The sequence below is a fragment of the Durio zibethinus genome, chromosome 23 (assembly GCF_047325235.1).
Source record: "Durio zibethinus cultivar Kanyao isolate XHJ-2024 chromosome 23, ASM4732523v1, whole genome shotgun sequence".
Taxonomy (NCBI): domain Eukaryota; kingdom Viridiplantae; phylum Streptophyta; class Magnoliopsida; order Malvales; family Malvaceae; genus Durio; species Durio zibethinus.
The window spans coordinates 14,826,779-14,837,303 of NC_143184.1; the positions used below are offsets into that span (position 1 = coordinate 14,826,779).

General features: G+C 50.4%; 1 non-coding gene across 1 annotated transcript in view; it reads left to right on the plus strand.

Moving 5' to 3' along the window:
- Positions 1-1,932, plus strand: part of LOC149512289 (25S ribosomal RNA) — a 3,333-nt gene extending 1,401 nt beyond the window's left edge. Inside the window, exon 1 of the ribosomal RNA XR_016332973.1 lies at positions 1-1,932. This exon is cut by the window's left edge and continues 1,401 nt beyond it. This is a non-coding gene — a ribosomal RNA (25S ribosomal RNA).
- Positions 1,933-10,525: the final 8,593 nt, after the last annotated feature.

Below are 10,525 nucleotides of genomic sequence, written 5' to 3' on the forward strand. Positions count from 1 at the left end.
ACCCGAGGTGAGAGCCCGGACAAAGCTACCGTCGGTGCAGATCTTAGTGGTAGTAGCAAATATTCAAATGAGAACTTTGAAGGTCGAAGAGGGGAAAGGTTCCATGTGAATGGCACTTGCACATGGGTTAGTCGATCCTAAGAGACGGGGGAAGCCCATCCGACAGCGCGTCTCACGCGAGCTTTGAAAGGGAATCTGGTTAAAATTTTTGAACCGAGATGCGACGGTTGATGACAACATTAGGGAGTCCGAAGACATCGGTGGAGGCCTCGAGAAGAGTTATCTTTTCTGTTTAACGGCCCACCCATCCTGGAAACGGCTCAATCGGAGGTAAGGTCCAGCGGTCGGAAGAGCACCGCACGTCATGTGGTGTTCGGTGCACCCTCGGAGGCCCTTGAAAATCTGGAAGACCGAATGTCGTCTGCACCCGATCGTACTCATAACCTTATCAGGTCTCCAAGGTGAACAGCCTCTAGTCGATGGAATAATGTAGGCAAGGAAAGTCGATAAAATGGATCTGTAACCTCGAGAAAAAGGATTGGCTCTGAGGGCAGGGCACGGGGGTCCCAGTCTCAAACCCGTTGGCTATCGGTGCACTGCTCGAGCTATTCCAGTGATGAGAGCGGTCATCGTGTGTCGGTCGGGGGACGGACTGGGAGCGGTTCCCTCGGGGGCCTTCCCCGGGCGACGAGCAATCGACTTAGAACTAGTATGGACAAGGGGAATCTGACTATTTAATTAAAACAAAGCATTACGATGGTGAAGAAATTCAACCAAGCGCGGGTAAACGACGGGAGTAACTATGACTCTCTTAAGGTAGCGAAATGCCTCGTCATCTAATTAGTGATGCGCATGAATGGATTAATGAGATTCCCACTGTCCCTGTCTACTATCCAGTGAAACTACAGCCAAGGGAACGGGTTTGGTAGAATCAACGGGGAAAGAAGACCCTGTTGAGCTTGACTCTAGTTTGACTTTGTGAAATGACTTGAGAGGTGTAGGATAAGTGGGAGCCCCCGGGCGAAATTGAAATACCACTACTTTTAACATTATTTTACTTATTCCATGAATTAGAGGTGGGGCACAACCCTTCTTTTGGACCCAAGGCCAGCCTCAACCGGTCGATCCAAGCAGAAGACATTGTCAAGTGGGGAGTTTGGCTGGGGTGGCACATCTGTTAAAAGATAACGCAGGTGTCCTAAGATGAGCTCAATGAGAACAGAAATCTCGTGTGGAATAAAAGGGTAAAAGCTCATTTGATTCTGATTTCCAATACGAATACAAACCATGAAAGTGTGGCCTATTGATCCTTTAGACCTTCGGGATTTGAAGCTAGAGGTGTCAGAAAAGTTACCACAGGGATAACTGGCTTGTGGCAGCCAAGCGTTCATAGCGACATTACTTTTTGATCCTTCGATGTTGGCTCTTCCTATCATTGTGAAGCAGAATTCACCAAGTTTTGGATTGTTCACCCACCAATAAGGAATGTGAGCTACGTTTAGACTGTCATGAGATAGGTTAGTTTTACCCTACTGATGGCGGCGTCGCAATAGTAATTCAACCTAGTATGAGAGGAACCATTGATTCGCACAATTGGTCATCGCGCTTAGTTGAAAAGCCAATGGCGTGAAGCTACCGTGCGCTGGATTATGACTGAATGCCTCTAAGTTAAAATCCAGGCTAAAAGCGATGCATGCACCCGACGCCCGATTGTCGACCCGCAGTATGGGCCCATGGCCCCCAAGGGCACGTGTCATAGGTGCAGCCCCTGCGGCAAATGAGTCGCATGAGTTTTCTTGGAGCTTAATTCCCATCGAGCGATGGGTAAAATCTTTTACAGATGACTTAAATACGCGACGGGGTATTGTAAGTGGTAGAGTGGCCATATTGCCAAGATCCACTGAGATTCAGCCCTTTGTCGTTTCGATTCGTCCCTCCTCCCGTCGACCTTCTTTCCTTTCACGCCCCTCCCTCCGGGGTTGGGCGTGACCCGAGGCCCCCATCCCTCGGTCCCGATCGAGAATGAACTACGCTCACCCCAATCGAGCACCAAAACGAATGTGCGGGCACTAAACCAACCACTGGGGGCAGGATGCGCGAGCTGACCAATGATCCCGCTGCTGGTCCCCCTCGATTGTTGCCCCAAATGCCATCGATAGCCTCTAGCCTTTGGTTGGTTGAGACTGAGAATACACTACGTATGCCTAAGTCAACCCATGAAACGAGCGTACGGGTGCTCAGCCGACGAGAGAGCCAGAATACACAAGCCAAGGATCGACCCGACCCCCTCTGCGTGCTATCGATCTCACTGCAGGTCCCTCGATCCAGTTAGGGCTTAGACCGAGAATGAACTTCGCATGCCTAAATCAACCCACAAAACGGGTGCTCAGCTGGCCGGAGAGGCAGGATGTGTAAGCCGAGGATTGGCTCGATCCCCCTCTGCGTGTTGCTACCGATCTCGCTGTCGGTTCGATCTTAGACTAGGAATGAACTTCGTATGCTTAGACTGGGAATGAACTCCGTATGCCTAAGTCAAGCCACTAAATGAGCGTACGGACACTGAGTCGATCTGAGAGGCATAATGCGTAAGCTAGGGATCGGTCCGATCCCCTTTTGCGTGCTGTCGATCCCGCTGCCGATCCCGCTGCCACAACCCTCGATCTGACTGGCGCTTAGACATGGAATGAACTCCGTATGCCTATGCCAACCCATGAAATGAACGTGAGGAAGTTCAACCGACCGGAGAGGTAGAATGCGCAAGTTGGGGATCGACCCGGTCCCCTCTACGTGCTATCGACCTACTGCTGGTCCTATTGCTGCAACCCTCGGTCCGGTCCAATCTTAGATTTGGAATGAACGAGACTTGCTTAGATTGGGGATGAACTCCGTATGCCTAAGTCAACCCACGAAACGAGCGTGCGGGCACTCAGTCAGCCAGAGAGGCATAATGTGCAAGCCGAGGATCGACCCGGTCCACCTTTACGTGCTGTCGATCCCACTACGGGTCCTACTACCGCAACCCTCTATCCAGTTCGATCTTAGACTGGGAATGAACTCCATATGCCTAAGTCAACCCACAAAACGAGCGGATGGGCACTACGTCGGCCAGAGAGGCGAGATGCATAAGCCGTGGATCGATCGGGTGATAGGTGGGTTCAGGCACATCTCCATATTTCTGCCTTGCCAATGCCATTTTTATGGCTTGTAAATTCATACAATGGTCCCCTAAGCCTTCATGTGAAGTTTCGTGGCAAGACGACCCGTTTTCTATTTTTCATTATTTTTGAAACTTTTTGAGGTTTGGGTTTTTTAAAATTTTTTTAAAAGGAGTTTTGGCCCCAAATTTGGTAGACACGATCCTTGTATTTTTGTTGGCATGCACAAAAAAATTCAACTAAAAACTCAAAGTGGAGAAGATTTTGTGACTGTTTGAAAAAAGTGTCCCTATTTCAGACATCTTAATGGCTACTAGTAGCAAAGCTATAAAATCTCAAATGCTCTTTAAGGAGGTGTGAGTTCTCGAGGTTTGATGAGGGATAGGGGGCCAATATAAGGGATAGGTTCTCGATAGCCTCTGGCCCTTGGTTGGTCGAGACCGAGAATGCACTACGTATGCCTAAGTCAACCCATAAAACGAACGAGCGGGCGCTCCGCCGATCGGAGAGCCAGAATGCTCAAGCTGAGGATTGGCCCAGCCCGCCTCTACGTGCGGCTGATCCTGCTATGAGTCCCTCAGTCCGTTTGGGGCTTAGATCGAGAATGAACTCCGTATGCCTAAGTAAACCGATTAAACGAGTGTGTAGGCGCTTAACCGATCGAAAAGGCAGGATGCGCAAGCCAAGGATCGGCCCGGTCCTCTTCTGCATGCTGCTGAGGATCCCACTGTCGGTCTGATCCTAGACTGGGAATGAACTCCGTATGCTTAGACTAAGAATGAACTCCATATGCCTAAGTCAGCCCACGAAACAAGTGTGCAGGTGCTGAGCCGGTCGGAGAGGCATAATGTGTAAGCCGGGGATCAACCCAGTCCCCCTCTACGTGCTGTTGATCCCGCTACCACAACCCTCGGTCTGGCTGGGGCTTAGACATGGAATGAACTCCGTATGCCTAAGTCAACCCATGAAACGAGCGTGCGGGTGCTCAACCGATCGGAGAGGCAGATTGTTCAAGTCAGGGATCAGCCTGGTCCCCCCTGCATGCTGTCGATCCTGTTACTGGTCCTGCTGTCGCAACCTTTGGTCTGGTTTGATCTTAGACCTGGAATGAATGAGACTTGCTTAGACTGGGGATGAACTTCGTATGCCTAAGTCAACCCACGAAATGAGCGTACGGGCGCTCAACCGGCCAGAGAGACAGAATGTGCAAGCTGGGGATCGACCCGGTCCCCCTCTACGTGTTGCCAATCCCGCTGTGGGTCTTGCAGCTGCAACCCTTGATCCGATCCGATCTTAGATCGGGAATGAACTTCGTATGCCTAACTCAACCCACGAAACGAACGGATGAGCACTACGCCTGCCAGAGAGGCGGGATGCGCAAGCCGTGGATCGATCGGGTGATAGGTCGATTCAGGAACATCTTCATATTTCTGCCGTGCCAATGCCATTTTTATGGTTTGTAAATTCATACAATGTTCCCCTAAGCCTTCATGTGAAGTTTCGTGGCAAGACGACCTGTTTTCTATTTTTTATGATTTTTGAAACTTTTTACGGTTCGAGATTTTTTAAAATTTTTTTAGGAGTTTTGGCCCCAAATTTGGTAGACATGATCCTTGTATTTTTGTTGGCATGCACAAAAAAATTCAGCTAAAAACTCGAAATGGAGAAGATTTTGTGACCGTTTGAAAAAAGTGTCCCCATTTCAGATACTTTAATGGCTACAAGCAGCAAACTTATAAAATCTCAAATGCTCTTAAAGGGGGTGTGAGTTCTCGAGGTTTGATGAGGGATAGGGGGCCAATATAAGGGATAGGTTCTCGATAGCCTCTGGCCCTTGGTTGGTCGAGACCGAGAATGCACTACGTATGCCTAAGTCAACCAATGAAACGAGCGTGCGGGCGTTCAGCCGATCGGAGAGCCAGAATGCGCAAGCCAAGGATCGGCCCGACCCCCCTCTACGTGCTAGCGATCCCGCTGCGGGTCCCTCAATCCAGTTGGGGCTTAGACGGGGAATGAACTCCGCAGGCCTAAGTCAACCCACGAAACGAGCGTGTGGGCGCTCAGCCGGGCAGAGAGACAGGATGCGTAAGCCAAGGATTGACCCGGTCCCCCTCTGCGTGTTGCTATCGATCCCGTTGTGGGTCCGATCTTAGACTAGGAATGAACTCCGTATGCCTATGCCAACCCACGAAACGAGCGTGCTGGTGCTGAGACAGAAAAAAAGGCATAATGCACAAGTCGGGGATCAGCCCGATCCCCCTCTGCATGCTGTCGATCCCGTTGCCGGTCCCGCTGCCACAACCCTCGATCCGACTGGGGCTTAGACATGGAATGAACTCTGGATGCCTAAGCCAACCCACGAAACGAGCGTGCAGGTGCTCAACCAACCAGACAGGTAGAATACGTAAGTCGGGGACCGGCCCGATCCTCCCTGCGTGCTATCGATCCTGTTGCCGTAATGCTTGGTCCGATCTGATCTTATACTGGGAATGAACGAGACTTGCTTAGTCTAGGGATGAACTCCGTATGCCTAAGTCAACCCACGAAATGAACGTTCAGGTGCTCGGTCGACCAAAGAGGTAGAATGTGTGAGCCGGGGATCAGCTCGGTCCCCCTCTGCATGCTATCGATCCCGCTATAGGTCCTGCTACCGGAACCCTCGATCTAGTTTGATCTTAGACTGGGAATGAACTTTGTATGCCTAAGTCAACTCACGAAATGAGCGGACGGGCACTACGTCGGCCAGAAAGTCAGGATGCACAAGCCGTGGATCGATCGGGTGATAGGTGGGTTCAGGCACATATTCATATTTTTGCTGTGCCAATGCCATTTTTCTGGCTTGTAAATTCATACAATGGTCCCCTAAGCCTTCATGTGAAGTTTCATGGCAAGATGACCCGTTTTCTATTTTTCACGATTTTCAAAACTTTTTACGGTTTGAGATTTTTTAAAATTTTTTTAGAAGGAGTTTTAGCCCCAAATTTGGTAGACATGATCCTTGTATTTTTGTTGGCATGCATAAAAAAATTCAGCTAAAAACACGAAGTGGAGAAGATTTTGTGATCGTTTGAAAAAAGTATCCCCATTTCAGACACTTTAATGTCTACTAACAACAAACCTATAAAATCTCAAATGCTCTTTAAGGGGGTGTGAGTTTTCGAGGTTTGATGAGGGATAGGGGTCCAATATAAGGGATAGGTTCTCGATAGCCTCTGGCCCTTGGTTGGTCGAGACTGGGAACGCACTATGTATGCCTAAGTTAACCCATAAAACGAGCGTTTGGGCGTTCAACCGATCGGAGAGCCAGAATTGCGCAAGTCGAGGATCGACCCAGCCCCTCTCTATGTGCTGTTTATCCCACTGTGGGTCCTTCGGTCTGGTTGGGGCTTAGACCGAGAATGAACTCTGCATGCCTAAGTCAACCCACGAAACGAGCGTGCGGGCGCTCAACAGGTCGAAGAGGCAGGATGCACAAGCTGAGGATCGGCCTGGTCACCCTCTGCGTGATGCTGTCGATCCCGCTATCGGTTCAATCTAAGATTGGGAATGAACTCCATATGCTTAGACTAGGAATGAACTCCGTATGCTTAAGTCAACACATGGAACGAGCATGCGGGCGTTGATCCGGTCCGATCTTAGACTAGGAATAAACTCCATATGCCTAAGTCAACCTACAAAACAAGCGGACGGGCACTACGCCGGCCAGGCAGGTGGGATGCACAAGTCGTGGATCGATCGGGTGATAGGTGGGTTCAGGCACCTCTTCATATTTATGCCATGCCAATGCCATTTTATGGCTTGTAAATTCATACAATGGTCCCCTAAGCCTTCATGTGAAGTTTCGTGGCAAGACGACCTGTTTTCTATTTTTCACGATTTTTGAAACTTTTTACAGTTCAAGATTTTTTAAAATTTTTTTAGAAGGAGTCTTCATCCCAAATTTGGTAGACATGATCCTTGTATTTTTTTGGGCATGCACAAAAAAATTCAGCTAAAAACTTGAAGTGGAGAAGATTTTGTGACCATTGGAAAAAAGTGTCCCCATTTCAGACACTTTAATGGCTACTGGGAGCAAACCTATAAAATCTCAAATGCTCTTTAAAGGGGTGTGAGTTCTCGAGGTTTGATGAGGGATAGGGGGCCAATATAAGGTATAGGTTCTCGATAGCCTTTGGCCCTTGGTTCGTCGAGACCGAGAATTCACTATGTATGCCTAAGTCAACCATGAAACGAGCGTGCGGGCACTCAGTCGACCGGAGAGCGAGAATGCACAAGCCAAGGATCGGCCCGACCCCCCTCAGCGTGCTGTCGATCTCGTTGCGGGTCCCTCGGTCTGGTTGGGGTTAGACCGAGAATGAACTCTACATGCCTAAGTCAACCCACGAAACGAGCGTGCGGACGCTCAGCTGACCGGAGAGGCAGGATGTGTAAGTCGAGGATCGACTCAATAAACCTCTGTGTGCTGCTATCGATCCCGTTACCGGTCTGATCTTAGACTGAGAATGAACTCCGTATGCCTAAGGTAACCCACGAAACGAGCATGCAGGCACTGAGCCAGTCGGTGAGGCATAATGCGCAAGCCAGGAATCGGCCCGATCCCCTTCTGCGTGTTGCCGATCTCGCTGTCGGTCCCGCTGCAACAACCCTTGGTCTGGCTGGGGCTTAGACATGGAATAAACTTCGTATGCCTAAGCCAACACACGAAACGAGCGTGCGGGCGCTCAACCGGCCAAAGAGGCAGAATGCACAAGTCGGTGATTGATCCAATCCCCCCTTGCGTGCTGCCAATCCTGCTACTGGTCCTGTTGTTGCAACCCTCGGTCCGGTCTGATCTTAGATCAGAAATGAATGAGACTTGCTTAGACTGGGGATGAACTCCGTCTGCCTAAGTCAACCCATGAAACGAGCATGCAGGCACTCAGTCGGCCAGAGAGGCAGAATGTGCAAGCCGAAGATCGGCCCGGTCCCCCTCTGCATGCTGTCGTTCCTGTTATGGGTCCTGTTGCCGATCCCACTGCGGGTCCTACTGCCGCAACCCTCAATCCGGTCTGATCTTAGATTGGGAATGAACTATGTATGCCTAAGTCAACTCATGAAATGAGTGTGCGGGTGCTCAACCGGCCGGAGAGCGAGAATGTCCAAGCCGAGGATCGACCCGACCCCCTTCTACGTACTATCGATCCCGCTGTAGGTCTTTCGGTCCGATTGGGGCTTAGACCAAGAATGGCCTCTGCATGCCTAAGTCAACCCACGAAACGAGCGTGCGGGCGCTCAGTCGGTCGGAGAGGCAGAATGCGTAAGCTGAGGATCGGCCCGATCCCCCTCTACGTGTTGCTGCCGATCACGCTACCGGTTCGTCTTAGACTAGGAATGAACTCTGTATGCTTAGACTGGGAATGAACTCCGTATGCCTAAGTCAACCAACAAAACGAGCATACAGGCGCTGAGCTGGTCGGAGAGGCATAATGCGTAAGCCTAGGATCGGCCCGATCCCCCTCTGCGTGCTGTCAATCTTGCTGCCGGTCCTGCTGCCACAACTCTTGGTCCGACTGGGGCTTAGACATGAAATGAACTCCGTATGCCTAAGCCGATCAGAGAGGCAGAATGCGTAAGCCGGGGATAGGCCCGGTCCCCCCTCGTGCTGTCGATCCTACTGTTGGTCCTGCTATCGTAACCCTCGGTCTGGTCTGATCTTAGACTGGGAATGAACGAGACTTGCTTAGACTGGGGATGAACTCCGTATGCCTAAGTCAACCCACGAAATGAGCGTGCGGGTGCTCAGTCGGCCAAAAAGGCAGAATGTGCAAGTCAGGGATCGACCCGATCCCCCTCTGCGTGCTGTCGATCCCGTTATAGGTCCCGTTACCGTAACCCTCGATCTGGTCTGATCTTAGACTTGGAATGAACTCCGCATGCCTAAGTCAACCCATGAAATGAGCGGATGGGTACTATGCCAGCCAGAGAGGCAGGATGCGTAAGTCATTGATCGATCGGGTGATAGGTGGGTTCAAGCACATCTTCATATTTCTGCCATGCCAATGCCATTTTTATGGCTTGTAAATTCATACAATGGTCCCCTAAGCCTTCATGGGAAGTTTCGTGACAAGGCGACCCGTTTTCTATTTTTCATGATTTTTGAAACTTTTACGATTCGAGATTTTTTAAAAATCTTTTAGAAGGGTTTTTGGCCCCAAATTTGGTAGAAATGATCCTTGTATTTTTGTTGGCATGCGTAAAAAAATTCATCTAAAAACTCAAAATGGAGAAGATTTTGTGATCGTTTGAAAAAAATGTCCCCATTTCAGACACTTTAATGGTTATTGGCAGCAAACCTATAAAATCTCAAATGCTCTTTAAGGGGTTGTGAGTTCTCGAGGTTTGATGAGGGATAGGGGGCCAATATAAGGGATAAGTTCTTGATAGCCTCTGGCCCTTGGTTGGTCGAGATCGGGAATGCACTACGTATGCCTAAGTCAACCCATGAAACGAGCGTACGGGCACTCAGCCAGTCGGAGAGCTAGAATATGTAAGTCGAGGATTGGCCTGGCCCCCCTCTACGTGCTATCGATCTCGCTGTGGGTCCCTCAATCTGGTTGGGGCTTAGACAGGGAATGAACTCCGTATGCCTAAGTCAACCCATGAAACGAGCATCCGGACGCTCAACCGGTCGGAGAGGCAGGATGTGCAAGCCGAGGATCGGCGCGATCCCCCTCTGCGTGCTGCTGTTGGTTTGATCTTGGACTGGGAATGAACTCCGTATGCTTAGACTGGGAATGAACACCATATGCCTAAGTCAACCCAAGAAATGAGCGTGCGGGTGCTAAGTCGATCGGAGAGGCATACGTAAGTCGAGGATTGGGCCAGTCCCCCTTTGCATGCTGTTGATCCCGTTGCCACAACCCTCGGTCCGACTGGGGCTTAGACATGGAACAAACTCTGTATGCCTAAGCCAACCCATGAAACGAGCGTGCGGGCGCTCAATCAGCCGAAAAGGTAGAATACGCAAGTCGAGGATCAATCCGGTCCCCCCTACGTGCAGCCGATCCTGCTGCTGGTCCTGCTACCGCAACCCTCGATCTTGTCCGATCTTAGATTGGGAATGAACGAGACTTGCTTAGACTGGGGATGAACTCTGTATACCTTAGTCAACCCATGAAACGAGCATGCGGGTGCTCAGTCGGCCAGAGAGGCAGAATGTGCAAGCCGGGGATCGGCCTGATCCCTTTCTACATGCTGTCGATCCCGTTGCAGGTCCTACTACTGTAACCCTCGATCCGGTCTGATCTTAGAATGGGAATGAACTCCGTATGCCTAAGTCAACCCACGAAACGAGCGGACGGGCACTACGTCAGCCAGAGAGACGAGATGCG